The 18,757-nt window shown below is 44.0% G+C and overlaps 1 pseudogene across 1 annotated transcript; it reads right to left on the bottom strand.

The window, feature by feature from the left end:
* Nucleotides 1-5,577, bottom strand: LOC143270644 (pantothenate kinase 3 pseudogene; annotated as a pseudogene). The gene has a single exon (XR_013047883.1). The product of XR_013047883.1 is annotated as a pantothenate kinase 3 pseudogene (transcript).
* Between the last annotated feature and the right edge of the window lie 13,180 nt (nucleotides 5,578-18,757).

Here is an 18,757-nt window from a genome sequence, read left to right as displayed (position 1 = left end):
TGCTTTGCAAAAACATTTTAATATTTTCTAAGTAGAAATAAGACAGCAGAAACCCTGGGACAGTCTCTTTTCACATTGCTGTTTCGAACCAGCTATCACAATCTTCAAGAAAAAAAAAATTTCACATTATGAGACTCATTGGAAAAGACAATTGTTACAAACTGCAAACAAAAAGCAATTTTGTAAGATTATGTGATGCAGGCCAGGTGTGGTAGCATATGCCTTTATCACCAGCACTTGGGAGGCAGAGACAGGATGATTTCTTGTGAGTTTTAGACCAGCCTTGTCTATATAACAAGTTCCAGGACAGACAGGACTATATAGAAAGACCCTGTCTCAAAAAGCATAAACCAAACAAAACCAAACCAAAGATTATTTGCTGACACAAATGAAGCTAGCCCATCTGCATCACTGTCAGAATAAATCACACTCTGTAAACAGGGGCTTGGCTGGGAAAAGACAACACTGACATTTCGAAGGAATCACTTTAAAATCAGAGTATTTAAGAGAATGTATTTTGATTACATATAGTACAAAACAAGTTGAATGCAAAAAAGGACATTCATTTATTATGCTTTATCATTTTTTTACATAATTTAGAATTTCTGAATTATATTTGCAAATGCAGCACACTAACAAAGATAAAGTGCTTAACAAAAGAAAACAGATACAAATAAACTAAATATGAAAGAACTTTGTTTCTAACAAAGTGGTTTTATAAGGAATATTTAAGAACTACGGCCAGGCCAAGCTTTTCACCCAAGAATGTAACCCCCAAACAGCATTATCTTTTAGGAATGGGTTTCTCAAACATAGCAATCACATGCATTCTCAGGGGCAACATCAATTTAGAGTTTTTAAAGAGTCCAGATTTTACAAATAATGAGAACCTCTTGAGAGGCTGGCTTTCAATTATCATGCACATTATTGGCCTTGGCAATGACTTTATCCAAGGGAGGGATCCACTAGTTCTCCACCTACTTAGAGTAGCTGAGAAAGGAAATGCCATGCTAACCTATGTGACTGTGGACCAGAAGCCTAGAAGGCTAGTTAGAAGGCAACATTTTGGGGGAGTGGTGGTACTTTAGATCTCTGTGTGCGCAATCTACCACCAAAACCATGGCTGACAATGCTCTTAGCATTTGAAGTTATCAGAATTTTTATAAAGATTCTCTGTATATATAAAAGACAACAAGTTAAAAAGTGTTTCTTGGTAATCCTTCAAAATTGACTGCACAAAACTCAGAAACTTTAGAAACAAAGTCCCTGGAATTAATTTTGCTTCCGTGAAGGAAATCAATTAGTTTGGAGATTGCTAACTACTAAGATTATCATAGGCAGTTTTATCAGTATCAGATATTAGAAAAATCCCATACACTACAAGAGATGACATGATGCCAACATATCAATATTTTTGGATAGTCAGTAATAGCTTCTCTGTGTAAAATAAACTGGCCCAAATAAATGATCTTATTTATATTAAAAAAAAATTCCCACCCCCATTTCATTCTTTTAAAAGCTCATATTCATAAAGTTTTCATGGACACACAATAGCATTCTCTTTTAAGTAATTCTAACACACCTTTAGTCTCAGTGTGCAGGAGGCAGAGGCAGGTGGATTTCTTTGAGTTCAAGGTTTATCTGGTTGGTCTATATAGCCAGTTCCAGGCTAGCCAGGGCTACATAGGTGAGACTCTGTCTCAAAAACAAAACCAGAAGTAGTTCTAGAAAAATACTAACACAGTGGGCTCTAGTTATGTACGTGGCTATGAAATCTTAATTGTGGTCAGTCCAAATTGAGACGTGCCATTTAAAATGTATATCAACTGAAGACTAAGTAATTAAAAACAAAAACAAAAGAGGGCAAAATATATCTCCAAAAAAAATTTTTGCACTGATTTCACACTGAAATAACACATCAGATACTAGTAAAAAAAAAAAAAAAGAAAAAGAAAAAAAAAACAAAAGCAAAAACCCCACATGTACTAAAATGATTTTCATCTATTTTTTGTTAGTTTTTAATGTGTTTACTAGAAAATATACAATTATACATGGTTTACATTTTAGTTCTATTAAATGGCACTGTTTAAGAACACAGACCTTAGCCGGGCGGTAGTGCTGCACGAATCCCAGTACTCTGGGAGGCAGACGGCATATCTGAGTTCGAGGCCAGCCTGGTTTATGTAGTGAGAGTTCCAGGACAGCCAGGACTGTTAGTTACGCAGAGAACCCTGTCTCGAAAAACCAAAACCAAAACCAAAACCAAAAAAAAAAAAAAAAAAAAAAAAAAAAAAACCAAACCAAAAAAAAAAAAAAACTAAACAACAAAAAACCAACCAACAAACAAAATCCCCCATACCAAAACACAGACCTTCAATTAGGCAATTAGGCTGATTGATATTAGAATCAAACCTATTTATGACAGTATGCTTACAGGGAAGTTCAAGAGCAATATAAAGCAGATTAGAATCTTGGCAGCCTTTATCAATCATGATTCTGTGTTCTTATTAATTCATAATTATAGATTACACTTGGAAAAAGGTAAATAGATGAGCTAGTTGGTTCATGTTACATGGATCTTAGTAGGCAATCTCAGTTCCAAATGACAAAGTGTTAGTTCCACATTACCCAAAGCATAGTGATCAAGTGAATATGAACACTATTCAATCTCTTCTTAAAGACAGCTCTAAACCTATAGTTGCTGATGTATAGAATTTCCACAGGTAGAAAATCTGCAGTTTCTATCATTTAATTATTTTATTATCTGCATAAACACTTGAGTCAAAACCTTTATAATAAAGGAAGCAGTGGCATTCTTGCTGGAACTGGCCACTGCTCCGGCAAACACTGACAAAGACATCATGGTAGACTTCAATGTCTGAGTGGGCTGATTTCAAAGTTCCAAGCAGTCTACTGGGCAAACACTATCTTCAAACATTCCCCAAATACTATTTGTATGTTCATATCTTTAGGTGAAGAAAACTGAATTTTAAATACCTGCACATAAAATCTGAAAACTACATGGAGATCTGTCTTATCAAGCACCTCCTGACAGTCTGGTGGAAACTTCTTACTACAGAACACTAGGGTCTCAGAAACCACACTGAAATACTATTTGAAGTGTAGACAATCTCTAACCTCTTTAAGGTTATTTCCAGAAATATTGGTAATTAATACAGGTCCATTTCCCTTACAGATTCAACTTTATGACACACTACTGGCCTCTAAAATGTTACTGCAAATGTAAAATCTGAGAGATTTAACATTATAAAATCAGGAATTCAAAAACAAGAATTCCAAGGCAGAAGCAAAGACAAATTTTGGATCTGCAATGCTTTTATGACCAAAAATCATAAATACTGATCCATTTGTAACTCAGCAATACTACCTCAGAGTCACACAGTTTCAAAATACCCTTTTAGACAACATCTGATTCTGCCCTTTGCTGTTTATAGCAGGATAAAAGTCAGCTTTCATCTGTGTCTTAATGAGAAGGAAGAAATGTGTATGTTTGAGTCTGAGATACACATAGTTGGGAAAGAACAGAATGTCACTCAGTCTAACCAAATTCCATCTGAATAGTCCGAGGACTTAGGCAGATTCCAAAGTATGTGATTATGCCCCCATTTTAAAACAGTAAACATCTTAACACATATACTGATGTGTGAAATAAAGAAAACTTAACGCCACCAGATATGTGCAAAAACTTTCAGGGATTCAAAAGAAAAAGTCAGGTTCATGTTTAAATACAGTATTTCAACTCATCAACTGAGAGAAAACTGTATTTATGGGGAGAGGTCATAGAGACATGCTTTGTTGAAGAGGATATGTTATAAAACTACTACCATAGTTAATACTTAATATTGCCTTAACATTTCTAAAGTCACAGAAAATGATCATCTTTGATTGCCAGTACAATAAATTATGATACAGAGTATGTTACTTCCTCTTCACTAGTAACCAAACATATAAAACACTCAACAAATATTTAGTATTAATTATTTTGCATAAGCAAACATTTCTGAGATTTGAAGATTTGTGTTTGAACATACAGTACTACAATGCTGGCTACATCAAATAAATAGAAAATCATTTTTTGAGAAAAGTTCAACAATCAAGAAGCTGTATTGCATATAAGATAGAACGCTGGCTATATATACACACAGGGGACAATCAATGAGGAATACTTCCCATTACAGAGGTCTTTCCAGGCAGCAAAGCTCATGAGCTCACCGTTCTGACATTTAAAATCAACACAAATAGTGTTACTTTTTTATCCTTTGGTTCCCAGTGACAAATAATGAATACAGTCTCTGGATCAGTTCCTCCTGGATGACATTTCTTCATAAAGTTCTCTGACGTTTTAGCTGAAATTTGGCAGTCCAAGAAGTGCACCAACGGCTCCAAAGTATCCCTCATGTTCTAGAAACAATGCTTTCAATTGACCTTTTGACCAGTAATCCAAAGCATATGCCAGAAGTTTCATAGAGAGAGTATTGACACGTAGAAAGTTTCCAACGAAGACAACTCTGTTTATTTTCTCATTAACAGCACACATTCGTGCCACAGAACCAATGTTATTGGTGATAGTAACTAAAGTAGCTCTCGCCAGATCCTCTTTACTAACAGTTTCTCGCTTCTCCTTATAAATCATATTCCCAAAACTGGATGCCACAGCCCAGCCTGGCAGACCAAATCTTTCATAATCTCCTCCATATATATCTCAGACCAGCCTATCAGCTTGGGTGCTGTCACCTTTGGATGCCATTTCAAGAGCCTCTTCAAAACTTTCACAGCCAGTCAATAAGCTGCATAAACCAAGAAATGTACCTCCTCCAAGGCTTGTCCCAGTCACTCTTTTATAGTTGTCTTTGGAATGAACTGCTAAAATACTGACTCCTGAGCCAATATTCACTACCAGCAGTGGATAAGGATCATCCAGGTTAAAAGGCATCTTTTGGCATCGTTCAGGTTCTGAGGCATTAGCAAAATAATAGCATTCTGCTTGCCCATTGAAACTGACAGAATCTATATACAGCAAGCCCTTTACAAGGCAGTCAAGTTCATCCAGTTTGTGCAGGTGGAGGTTTCCAATCGTGCGAAAATCTTTCTCAAACTTGTAAGCACCGCCTCCTGTAGCACTCAGCACCGTTTGTAAGGTTGAGAAGTTTTTATCTCTTCCCATTTGGATAAAAGTAGGCAGGTCCTGGGTTGGAAATCTGATAAAGTGCAAGTTCCCTCTTCGTCCAAAAAGCGTTAAGTCCTTCAGTTCAAGGTGTACATCCCGAATGCCAGTTGATCCATATGCTACGTTAGAAGTCAAATATTTCCGAATGCTTTTTAAGCTCTCAACTTCCTCTTGTTCTTCCTCTGCTGTGATATCGATAGGTTCAAAATATGAGAGCTTTACCAGAGTTCCCCCAATGTCCATGCCAAACCATGGGAAAGAGGGTTTTTTGGCATCCTTGATCTTCATGGCGTCGGCCTAAGGCGCGAGGAGGGTAGCCTTGGGTGTAGAGCTCGGCGAAGAGCAGCGAAGAATACTCCGGAGCTGGCTGGGCCGCGCGGCGAGGCCCGGCCGGTCGGGAAACCATTTTCTCCTGAAGCCTTTTGAGTATCGTTGTGCCAGATAATCCAAAAGACGGACCCCTGTGAATGTCCACACATCTCGGCGTTGTGGAAATCTTGAGTGTCCCAGGTCAGGAGAAACACACCCCAGGGCCAGGTCAGCTGGAATTCTGAGAACCCAGCGGGGGCCACGGTGGTGGAGGAAATGGAATGTGGGCAGGGTTTCTGGGAAGCCCCCCAAGAGTGCGTTCCAGCTTGATAACTTCCCCTCTCCGCTTGACTTATTTTTTCATGAAAGTAACTTAAAAAGCAAAGCAGTCGAAGGGGGGAGGGGCATTCTCCCCTGCCCCACCCTCACCTGTTTTGGAAGAATAAGCCAGGGGGTCTCTAGATGACTAGACAGTCATCAAGCTCGCCTGCACCAGCGCCAGGTTTTAGACGTACTGCTGCATTTTGCTTCGTGCCACCAGGTGGCGCCAGAGTACCATAGTTTGGTCCAAAGATGTGGGCGTTCGCGAACCTTTAAGCATGGCGATTCTTAGATTCCTGGGGGGTTTCAGAGTTCCTGCTGTCACTCATACCTCATTTTGGTGAGAAATGAAATAGAAAACAGGTTTTATCCCCGCTTTTTACTACGTGGACCCCATGATCTAACTGTACTGGGCCCACTGGGCCCACTGGGCCCTCTTCATATCAGAAAACGTTTCCGATTTCACCCTGGTCTCTGCCTTCTGATTCACTTCTTCAAATTCATGTGCTGTTCATAAGCCAGCTGACACAGAGACTTTACTCTCTATGATTAGTGTTTTCTTTATCAGTTTTGTTAGTTTAGAGGACTGCCAAAGTCGTCCGTCGGGCCCCGATGTGTGTGATTCCACAGTGTGACTCCCTCTGAGCACCGGTAGCTGTGTGCGAGGGGCCTGCTCCGGGTGGAAGCACTGTGTCCCGATGATGCAGTACCTTTGTTACCAGTGTGATTTGCTTTGATACTGTGTGCATGTGTGTTTGTACGTATGCCTGTGTGTGAGGAGTTCAGAGGTCCATCACTCTCCACCTTCATTTTTGTGACAAGATGTCTCACTGACCCTGAAGCTCACTGATGGCCTATACCGACTGGACAGCAGATCCCTCAGGAGCTTGTTGTCTTCTTGCTGCCTTGCTGGGATTACAGGCCTGGACTGCCATACTGGGACTCCTAATGGGTGGGCCCTCAGGATGGGATCCGGACCCTCATGCTTACTTACATGGTGAATACTATTAATCTGAGCCAACGCCCTAGCCCACACATTCATTTTTAATAATGATATGTTCAACATTTATCCCTGCAGGGGAATCAGAGCTGGCTGCCACACACCATGGGCTTGGCTGTCCCCACAGCTGAGTATACACCCGACCCCAGGGTGAGACCTCCACAGCACAATCAAGGGCTGTGGTTGTCTCTCAAGATCAGTGGCTCTCAGGAGTCACCCAGGCTGTGACAACCCATAGTTCTTCCTTCTCCAGGGCTTGTTCTCTTCATGAGGAACCAGGACCAGTTTGGGGGCATGGGAAGTGTAGTAGGCTTTCTTTTGGGCCACCAACCAGCTGCCATATCATGATGCAGAGACTTTATTAGTTATGAAAGCTCAGCCTTATCTTAGGCTTTTCCCACTGGCTCTTATAACTCCATTTAACCTGTTTCTCTTCATCTACGTTTTGCCTCCGGGATTTTTACCTTTCTTTCACTCTGTATGTCCTACTCCCTGTCTGTCTGTCTGGTGGCTGTCTGTCTGGCCCCAGGCGGCTCCCTCTCTTTCTCCTTCTTCCTGTTAACTAGTTGCTAACTCCGCCTCTCTGACCCCAGGTTAATTTTATTTAATCAACACAAATGCAACACATCTTTACATAGTTAAACAAATATTCCACAACAGGGGAGGAAGCAGCTCTCTCTCCATCACTCGGAGCTGAACGCACCCCCTTTAGCTTCTATGGTGGGGTGCTCTGTGGACTTTCCCTGAGGACTCAGAACCGCAGGCAGCTGGATCCAAGCTGGGCCCCTTAAATTAGCAGTTCAGTGTCCGTGGCCTACTGCCCTCTAGAGGATCCAAGCCTGCTTCCCTAACAACGGTGGGAGGATGAGGAGGTCCTTGCTGCTGCCGCAGGACCCGGGTCTGTCAGGTGGGAAAGGGAGGGGTGCATGGCCATGGGTGGGTGGGGCTCATCTTCACAGCAGCTGGAGTTGTTCTTTCCAGCTGCAGGTTCTTGGGAGCAAACAAAGTGGGGGAGCTCTTGCACTTGTTGATGCCGTAAAGCAAGGACCGAAGTCCTCATACAGTTGCCAGGATTTGGGCGATGATAGAGGGAACCCAGGGACGCCAAACCGGAAGCACTTAGCAGGTGTTGTGAAGCACATCATGCTTGGGCTGGCGGCCACAGGCAACTTGTTTCCTTCTGTGTTTGGGCTCCTTCGCTGTGAGGGAGGGAGGGAGGCATTCCCTACAGCTCAGCCAAGTGCACCTGTACTGGCCAGTAAGAGGCCCGGGCAAAGCATGACCTTTGGCTCCACCAGGGCTGGCTGTCCCCAAGAAAAGCTGAGGCCATGAGGCTAGAGTGGCATGGAGCCGGTCACTGCCCATCACTTCTGTGATGGAAACCTGCAGAAGGGGTTTAGTCTACTGTATCTGGCCCAGGACTCAGCAGCTGAAGTGTGTGTGTGTGTGTGTGTGTGTGTGTGTGTGTGTGTGTGTGTGGTGTAGACCATGAGCCAGCGACAGTGGGTGTGCACTACCACACTCCTGATACTACATGGCCTTGGCTTTGATTAGCTTTCCAAATCTAATGCCTGCTACTGTGGCCAGCCTCAAACTGGAGTCACATGGAGAGAATTCTTGGAAACAATAGTCTACATTTTAGGTTGATTCGGGGAATTCTACCACACCTTTCCCATGCTTCCCTCTAGTAACGAGTGTGTATGGGTCTCTTCACCATGCTGTTCCAGAGTCTGTGCCTTTGAATTGTATAGTCTCCACCAAATGGAGGTGGCCCACAAACAGGGTCACTGCTGTGTGGTCAGGGCTCCAGAACCTGACCAAGCAGGAAGAGAAAGCGCCTCTGTCAGCCTCTGGGTTTGCACAGGGGAGCATAAGTCAGTGAGTCACAGCCCCGACTCTGCCTGCTGCTGTAGCATCCTCATCTGGAAGGTACATGTGGGAGCCAGGCTAGGTCTATAAAATCCTCATTCTGGCAGCCGCCCTCTGGGAATCTTGTTGTTATGGCTTTTCCCTCACTATTCCACCAGAGGGCGCCAAATCTATCGTTGGCTTTCTGAAGCCCGTGGTTTCCCTGGGAGAAAGCAAAGGAAGTGATGGGGAGTTCAAAATGCACGCAGAAGCAGTTAGCGATTAGAAATGTGTAGCACTACAGTTTTCCCAGCCACCTCCACCTGCCAGGCTACCCTCTGCCTGCCGAGCTCAGCTACAGTCACCAGAATCAAGTGCTGCCTGGGGGAGACTGGCTTCAGGGTGCTCATGCCTGCTACCCTGTCAGTTCGGAGCCCTTGTTCATTAGACACCCATGGAGCCCTCTCTCTAGTCTCAGAAAGGCTCGTTCTAGCCAATCTGCACAAAATAACTGCCACCAAATTAATCCCATGCTAAATGAAGAATCTTTAAATTGTGGTAGAAGATATGATAATATAGAAGTTACCATTTAAACCCTTAAAAATCAAAATGGTCTGAAATACATTGAAATTACAGTGAAAAAAATAACTTGCACTTCTGGGTGTGGTGATCAGTCTGCCCTGAGCTGTAGGCTACCTGACCTTAGCTGTTGTGTGTGCACCTGCTTGTATGTGGTCCTGTGTAAGTGTATGGGTGTGCATGCACTGTGGGAGACACACTCAGCAGACGTTCCCCGCAACCACTGTGCACCTTAGTTTTGGGGACAAGGTTTCTCAGTGACTCTAGAGCTCATAGATCCAGCTAGACTGCTAGTCAAGGTTCCGGGTGGTGGTGGTGGTGGTGGATCCTCAGGTCTCCACCTCCCCAATGCTGGGGAGACAGGCTTTTCACACCGCTGCTGGGCACTGAACCCAGGTTCACATGCTTACATGGCAAGCCCTTTATCCACTAAACCTTCTCCCTCTGCCACGATAGTTGTTTTTAAGTGAGCAGTTTGGTAGTTAGTGTAAAACACACCCCACGTTGTTGTACGATTAACCTTCAGCGCTCACACGGCCTGTAGTTGTTTTAAAGAAGGGATCACTTGATCCAGGGGCACTGAAACCCTGGGAGCACATTTGCATTTAACATTGTAGGAAGGTCGTGATTTCTGTGCCTTAGTCTAGTTGATTAAAAAAACCAACCATTCGGCTTTCTATAGGTCCTCACACGCTAACAGATTTTAGATCTCCCTTTCAGCTGAAAAAATTCTGTTCGTAGCAGACACACGTGTCCCACAAGGTGAGCACACTCATTGAGGTCAAGTAACCGAAGAGCAAATAAAGCAAGAACTTTAGAAGACTAAGATAAGTGATTCTGTGAGCCTTATGGTGGCTGGGGGTGGGGCTGGCCGAAGGGGGTGGGGCTTTCCAGAGGGGCGGTACTTGCCGAAGGGCGGGGCTTGCCCGCACCAGCTGCTCACTGCAGGCTCTCAGGTCCTCCCTGGTGACACTGTCCTCCAGCTGAGGGGGCGTTGTCCTTTGAGCAAATACAGAGACCAGGAAAACTTTTCCTCCCTTCTCTCCCTGTGGGGTAAAGAAAAGGAAGTATTTCCTTTGCCGTTGAGACGCCCCCACCCCAGACCCCCAGAGAACGCTGATGCCACCCAGCGCAGGTGGCTCTCTTCCCCAGCGATGAGGGTGAGTGATGTGGAGGATGGTACCACTGGCTGGCGGCTGGCGGTGGCAGAGAGAGGACACATGGGGAGCCAGGGCCTCTTGGTGAGGAGGGTGCTGCCCAGCGGCCGGCTGCCAGGGACATATCTCTGTCAAGAGGCATCGCTTTGTGGGAGAACTAGCCTGTCAGGGGGCCTCGATCTCATGCAATTCCTGGCCAGTAGCATAGGTCAACAGAGTGAGCCAGGAAGGGTGGAATGCGACCTTCTGAAGGGGACTTCTGTGGAGTATCTCACAGGATGAGGGGGTGAGAAGGCATGAAGCAAAGATTCCTCTAGCTGCCCCCAACTCCATCTAGTTCTCTCAGGGAGGTGGGGCTGTAGCTAGAGTTTTCCTGCTTTGCCCACATTCAGGACAAATCTTTGTCACCCGCCAGTCCCACAGCCGCTCAGACCCAACCAAGTAAACATAGAGACTTATATTGCTTACAAACTGTATGGCCGTGGCAGGCTTCTTGCTAACTGCTCTTTTATCTTAAATTAATCATTTCCATAAATCTATACCTTGCCACATGGCTGGTGGCTTACCGGCGTCTTCACATGCTGCTGGTCATGGCGGCGGCTGCAGTGTCTCTCCCCTCAGCCTTCTGCTTCCCAGAATTCTCCTCTCTCCTTGTCCCACCTACTTCCTGCCTGGCCACTGGCCAATCAGTGTTTTATTTATTGACCAATCAGAGCAATTTGACATACAGACTGTCCCACAGCACTTCCCCTTTCTTTTTTTTAAAAGGAAGGTTTTAACTTTTACACATCTCCAAAGTCAGCTTGGTATATTTGGGAATTTGGGCGTAGCTTCTCTTACTACTTCCTGCTGGAGGGGGGCGCTGTATCTTACGGGCACACAAAGAAAATTTTAGGATCATGGAGTAGTCCGTGAGACTGTATCGTCTGAGCCAGTTGCCTTGAAACAATTCTGGATGTTGGATCATCTGGGCCATGGTGTCATCGGAGACCTTTCAGGTGGTCTTGGCTGGTCAAACCTGATGTATCTTAATCTGGAACAAATCCATAGCCTCTGGCTTTCTGTGGAAACAAAAGCAGAGCCTCCTTTCCAAAGCAACATATCCTTACATCCAAATGTTGAAGTTAAGGTACCTTTAAAATACACATTTTGGCATAACTCAACAGCTTTTGCAATCAAATGTTTTTCTTCATTTATGAATATCAAAGAGAACATAATCCAGATTCTCTGTGTGGTAGCCATCTTTATGTGGCTTATGTTTTATATTACCTTGAGCCTATTGCTTTAAACTGCAGCCTTCTAAGCCTGAAATGGCACTGTGGCTGCTGGCTCCGCCCCCTTCAGCTTCCCAACATGGCGGTGGTACGTTTTCCGCCAGTTCTGGGAGCCATTGTGGGTCTGTGCTTTTATCCAAGCAGCGCGTAGCCCAGAAACCTCTTTTTTTTGTTTTGTTTTGTTTTGTTTTGTTTTGTACTAGCGAGTGCTGTGGGACGGTCTGTATGTCAAATTGCTCTGATTGGTCAATAAATAAAACACTGATTGGCCAGTGGCCAGGCAGGAAGTAGGTGGGACAAGGAGAGAGGAGAATTGTGGGAAGCAGAAGGCTGAGGCGGAGAGACACTGCAGCCACCGCCATGACGCCGGTAAGCCACCAGCCACGTGGCAAGGTATAGATTTATGGAAATGGATTAATTTAAGATAAAAGAACAGTTAGCAAGAAGCCTGCCACAGCCATACAGTTTGTAAGCAATATAAGTCTCTGTGTTTACTTGGTTGGGTCTGAGCGGCTGTGGGACTGGCGGGTGACAAAGATTTGTCCTGACTGTGGGCAAGGCAGAAAACTCTAGCTACATGGGCCACTGCTAACTACTTAGGAGGTGACTGGGTAGAATGCATTTGAAAAATGGCGAAGGGGCAGGGGTCCAGCACAGGTATGGCCGCTGGAGCAGTCATTTGATTTCTTAAACCCTAGGCTCCTGGGCTATAAATGAGAAGTGGCGCTCCTACAGGTGTTGTGGGGATTAAGCTAATCTGTGGAAAGTGCTCTGTAAAGGCCGGGCTCTAGGACCAGCTGAGAGTCATCCTCTGTGGGTGGCTCCTCAGGACAGAGTGAAATCTATCTTCCCACTCCACCATGCCATCTGCAATGGGGGCACTCTGCTCTCTATGATGGGAGAAGAGGCTCCGCCATGGCTTAGATTTAGTCGGCCCCCACAGCAGAAGTGAGGAAGCTCTGGGCTGGTATTGCAGCCTCCAGTGTGGCTCTGTGGAGGAGAGACCTCACGCACCCTCAGCTGAATGGAAGGTGATGAGGACAAGGCACACACCTCTCTTCAGAAAGATCAATGCTGCCTTGGAGGAATACGATTGGCTGTTGAGTTACGTCTTTCTAGGGCAGGTGGTTATAAAGGGAGGCCACCCAGGTGCTTGGCCACTTCTTCAGGCCACTGGTTCCCTTTCTACGTGGGGCCTCTGGGCAGGACACTGGTGTGAGTCTGCTCGGATCTTCCAGAATTGTGAGTCAAATGATTTTCTTTTGAAGTTATTGTCCATTGTTTTCACAATTTAAATAATGACACATTGAAATTTACATGTGTATGGATTATTGAGAACTGAAATTCTCAGAAAAAAAAGCTGTACCTATGTTGAAGATTCTACCAGGCAGACTGAGTGAACTTGGTGATTGTGGAGAGTTGGAATATTACAGAGCCCAAATCAAACCAATTATCTTGGGCTATTACGAGCTCCCTTACGAACCATACATTTCTCCAATCTCTGTGTCTGACCTAGCATCCTTGTGACCATCCCATGAACCTGTTTAGGATATAACAGATCATCACTACTTTCCACCAAACACAGACATTAAGAAAGGCATCAGTAGCATCTGAAATTTTCCAGCCTGCCTGATGTTTCTGCCCGTGCATGTTGAAAAATGCCTGCATCTATAGCTGCCTTTTGTTCTGCAACTATAAAGACATTGTGACACTGTTAACCGCCTTGAACGTGGTATTTGGGACCACCTGAATCTGCAGTCTTGGGTCATGGCTCACCCATATTTGGCTCTAGAACAAATCCCTTCCTTCCCTTTGAGACAAGAGGTGAGTTTTGGGTTGAAAATTACCCTGTGATGTATTGATATACAGGAACCGATAAGAAAAACAACTTCTGAGGTGTCCTAAATTTAATTACCGAGAGCCAGAGAGTGAAGAGATGGAAAGAGGTTAATTAGTAGTAAACCATAGGCCAAAATGCAAAACTGGCCTACTTCAATCTCAAGTGCACATTAAAACCTGAATTCACATCCCATCATGGCTGACCACCAGGGTGACTGAGCCCTACTTACATGTATGTGTTCTATCTAGAGAGTAAACCCCAGCTAATCCAGAAGTAATCATTTCTCCTCTTAAGGGTTATTGTGAGTTGATGGTCATGGGGGAAAAACCACACCTGTGGGCTGCTGTCCTGTCCCAAAGCTTCCCCTGCTGGGAGTCCCACCTGTCTGGACCATCCATAACCCCTCCAGTCGGTAGCACATGGGGGTGATATGTTTGTTAGTCTTGGCTGCTCTCTGGCCCTGCTGCTGGTAGCTGGGGGACCCTGTCCTGGGACCGCTGTTGCTTCTCTGGCTGCTGTCTGTAACGGTTCAGGGGACGCCTTGAGAGGCCTGTGGGGATGGCTCAGTGGGTGAGGGAGCTTGCCGTGTGCAAGTGTGAGGACCCGGGCTGTTCTCTAACACTGTGGTGACCTTTTAACTTCAGCGGGGCTGCTGGATCACACGGCAATTACATAGTTTAGTTCTCAATTTGCATCTAGCATTACTCATTACTCATTCTTTTTTCTTCTCTTTCTCCGCATAAGCTGCTAACATTCCTGTCTCCTTTGCCACTGGCCATCCCACGTGGACTGAGTTCATCTGATTGTGGCTTTGATGACAGTGATGTGGCCCACGTGCCACACACCTGTGAGGCATTTGTTTGCCCTCTTTTCCTTTTCCTTTTTTTTTTTTTGAGAATTAACTGTTGAGGTTTGTTCTCATTTTTAAGAAGATTATTATTTTTTTTTAGCTACTGATCTTATATATTTTAAAATTATCCTCTTGTTGCATATTTTGAAAATATTTCTCCCACTTCTTTTTAGGTTACATCTCTATTCTTTTGATTGTTTCCTTCACTGTTCTAGAAGGTTTTCAGGTTGATGCTATCTCACTTGTCTATTTTTATTGTATTTTCTGTGTTTGGGGGTCTTATTAAAAAAAATACTTGGTGGCGCACGCCTTTAATCTCAGTACTCAGGAGGCAGAGCCAGGCGGATCTCTGTGAGTTTGAGTTCCAGGAAAGGTGCAAAGCTACACAGAGAAACCCTGTCTAGAAAAACCTAAAAAAAAAAAAAAAGAACTCTACAAAAATACTTGGTCGTTCCTAATATATTTTCCCTCTGTCTGCTTCCACTCTTTTGAGTTTTATGGTTGAATCCTTAGTTCATTTGAGTTGGTTTTTCTGTGTGGTAAGAGATGGAGGTCCAGTTTTACTCTCCTACATGGTCTGGCTTGTTCTTTTGTGCTCTGGACCCATATTTTACATCAGTAGCATGTTTCAATTATTATAGCTTTGTGGTATATTTTCACATCAGATGATATGATGATGCATCCTATGTTCTTTGGGGCTCAAATTTGTTTTATTTAATTTTTGTTTTAGGTAATATTTATTTGGTGTTCCCAAATATATCTTAGGGTCTTTTTCTAGATATGGGAGGAAAGTCACTGGGAGGGATTGCACTGGATTGTAGATTGCTCTAGTCAGTATGAACTTTTTAACCAGTATCAACTCTGAGTCCACAGACACAGATGTCTGTGTATGTGTGTGGCCTTCCCAGTTCTTCTTGTCAGTGCTTTCTACTTTTCACTGTGGAGCTCTCTTCCCTGAGATAATTTCTGTAGCTACTCTTTCCCATTTCAACCATTTCACTGTTGCTCAGTAGAGACACTAGTGACTTCAGCCGGTTTTGTGTCTGGCCCTGCAACCATGCGGAGCTCACTTATTAAATCAGTGTCCTGGGTGGAGTCTTTGGAGTTGTTAAATACAGGCTCATGTCATCTGTCTTCTCTTTGTTTTCATTTCTCCATGCCTCTCCTGCCTCAGTCTTCCTATATAGAGACAGGAATGTGTCCCCCCCTTTTTTAGCTTATCAATTTTTTCTTTACCATTGTTCCTAATCTCTAATGCTTTTGTATTTTATGGTATAAGTTGTATTTCTTATCTTTGCTGTTGTGTTTGATTCATTTCTCTTTTCTTTAGTTTGTTAATTTTATTTTTGGAAAGACCAACTTCATTTTGCTAATGGTTCATATTTTTTTCTTTTCTTTCTTCTCTGGTCTTTATTTTTTTCCTTCAATTAACTATGGGGTTCAGATCCAACTTATGTTTTTCTTTCTTTCAGGTGCCATGATAGATTTCTTATTTAAGAACCTTCTTTTTCTTCATCTCCTTTCTCTTAAATTTCCCTTTGCCCACCCCTCCAATCTTTCTTCTTTCTTATTCTTTAGATTGGATTTGTTATGTTTCTGTTATAATTTAAAGACATTCAAAACTTCCTTGCTTCTTACTTATTAGTTATCTAGGACTTTGCTGTTTAATTTCCATGTATTTGTAGTTTCCAAAGGTTATGTTTAAATTTCTTTATAGTTTATTGCAATGTGTTGGGAAGAGATAGTTGATGATGAGAATTTGTTGAGACATTTTTGTGGACTATCATATGTATGACTTATTGTAAAGAATGTTCCACGTGCTGTTGAGAGGACATATTCTCCTGCTGTTGGTAGAAATGTTGGACCTGTTAGGCATGCTTGGAGTGGAGTCCAGGTTACCTCTGCCATCCCTTTGTTTTTTTTCTGCTTGGATGCCATGTTCATTGTTGAAAATAGGATGTTGCAGTAACTCAATTTGCATTGCATTATGGTTTATTAATGTTTGTTTTTATATTCCTCAATGGTGGGTATGTATATATTTATAACCATTGTTTTCTCTGGTTGAATTGACCGTTTTATCACACATGACAGCTTTCCTTGCCCACTGTCACAGATTTTGACTTATGGTGCATTTTATCTGATACTAGTACAGCTGCTCATGCTTTCCTTTGGAGGAAATGTTTATTTTAGCTCACAGTTTTAGAGGGGTCAGTTCGTGGTGTATGCAGCAGAGCACTTCAGGTCCCCATGGGCCAGGAAGCTGGGAAACCTGGAATGCTGCTGCTCAGCCACAGGCTCTTCTCTCTCTCTCTCTCTCTCTCTCTCTCTCTCTCTCTCTCTCTCTCTCTCTCTCTCTCTCTCTCTCTCTCTGTTTTTTTAAAACAGGGTTTTTCTGTGTAGCTTTGGAGCCTGTCATGGATCTCACATTGTAGACCAGGCTGGCCTCTAACTCACAGAGATCCACCTGTCTCTGCCTCCTGAGTGCTGGGATTAAAGGTGTGCGCCACCACCACCCAGCTTCTTTCTCTTTTTTATTGCATCCAGGCCTCTGCCCCATGGGTATTGACATTCACAGTCAGGCCAGGTCTCTCCCACCTCAGTTAATCTGGAAACACCCTCATAGATATACCCTGATGCATGTCTTTCCAACCTCCTATGTGATTCTAAATCCAGTTACATGCACAATGAAATTTAACCAACATTTCCCGCCCCCCAACTTTTAGTCTATTACGTATCGTCAGAAGTGAATTTCTCGTAAACAGCACACAGTTGATGCAGGTTTTCATCCATCTGTTGGTGTAGTAAGGAGGGACAGGACCAAATCCACAATGGTATGGCATGGTGTACCAGTGGCAGGAGATTGCAGCATCTGGAGTTGATGCAGGTTAGGCTACAAATCTATTTCACTGGAGCCTTAGTTCACTTCCTGGGGCCAGGGTTGCTGTGGATGTCTTTCTGTATGCTGTAAATATGTGTTGCTCTGATTGGTTGATAAATAAAATGCTGATTGGTCAGTAGCCAGGCAGAAAGTATAGGCAGGGCAAGCAGAGAGGAAAATGCTGGGAAGAGGAAGGCTGAGTCAGGAATTGCCAGTCAGACACAGAGGAAGCAAGATGTGGAGGCAGAACTGAGAAAAGGTACCAAGCCACGTGGCTAAACACAGATAAGAATTATGGGTTAATTTAAGTGTAAGAGCTAGTCAGTAATAAGCTTGAGCTAATGGCCATACAGTTCATAATTAATATAAGCGTTTGTGTGTTTACTTGGGTTTGAGCAGCTGCAGACCGTGTGGGACAAGAAAAATTCAGCTACACAGGGTGGTCCAGAGTCTCCATCCAGGAGCATTAGCAGATCCTAATGACCCTGTCCCCAGGCTAGTGCTCCTGGACTGAGACTCTTTCCTGTCAATCCATTTTTTCATCATACTAAAACTAGGTCTTGGTATCTTTCATTTGGCCTTGTTAGCTCTTGTGACAGTGGTTTTAGTGGTGAATAGAGCTATTTAAGATGCTTCTGTGGGGAGACAACTATGTGTGGGTGTGGGCCTTAGTCTACTACTACCCTTTTAAGGCTTTTCTACCTCAAGTACTTTGTTAAAGAGATATAAAGCATGGTAACAACGACTCAATGGTGATGGAGCATAGTATGCTGCCCCAGGCTCTTACAAGTCCCAGGACCTGTCCCTGGTGCTTGAGCTGGCTTTTGGGAACCCAATCCCCAAGCTGGATTGCCTTGCCCAACCTTGATGCAGGGAGGAGCTTGGTCCTGCCTCAACTTGATGCTTTGTTGATGGCCATGGGAGGCCTGCCCCTTTCTGAATGGAGATGGAAGAAGAGTGGATGGGGGGGGGGGTTGAAAGGAGGTGGGGGAGGGAACAGGACAGGGGAAACTATGGTAAGTATGTAGAATAAATGAAAAAAATTAATAAGAAAAAAAAGTAAAAAACAAACCAAACCAACAACAGTTTTCAGCCTGTACCTCCCAGGGCTTCCAGCAGCTGCCGAGCATAGTCCCTATGGGATCTGCAACTGGTTTCTCAGGAAGGACAAGGAAGACAATGTTCTAATGAACTGGGGCACTAGAGGGGCACCAGGCCTTCTCTTCTGGGCGTGGGGTCCACTCATGCCCCTGACAGCAGGAAAATCATGTTCCCAAACTTTGAGAAGTGGAATTGCAAAGAGCACTGGGTAAAAGGCTTCTGGGACACTGTCACAGAATCTTCAGGTTGGTCCCCTGAGGCACTGCATTCTACTTTGGCCCCAGCCCTGGGCGAAGACCGACGGCTTTTGTTCTTTCTTTTTTAATTGTGGAGGGAAGGGTTAATCTCTGCTTCTCTCCCCTCAGTGATGATACAAAGTGTGACACCTTTCTCCCATGACACCCAAGGGCTG

The sequence above is a fragment of the Peromyscus maniculatus genome, chromosome 1 (genome assembly GCF_049852395.1).
Source record: "Peromyscus maniculatus bairdii isolate BWxNUB_F1_BW_parent chromosome 1, HU_Pman_BW_mat_3.1, whole genome shotgun sequence".
Lineage (NCBI taxonomy): Eukaryota > Metazoa > Chordata > Mammalia > Rodentia > Cricetidae > Peromyscus > Peromyscus maniculatus.
Note: the sequence above shows the minus strand (reverse complement) of the source record. Positions and strands in the feature narration are given on the sequence as shown.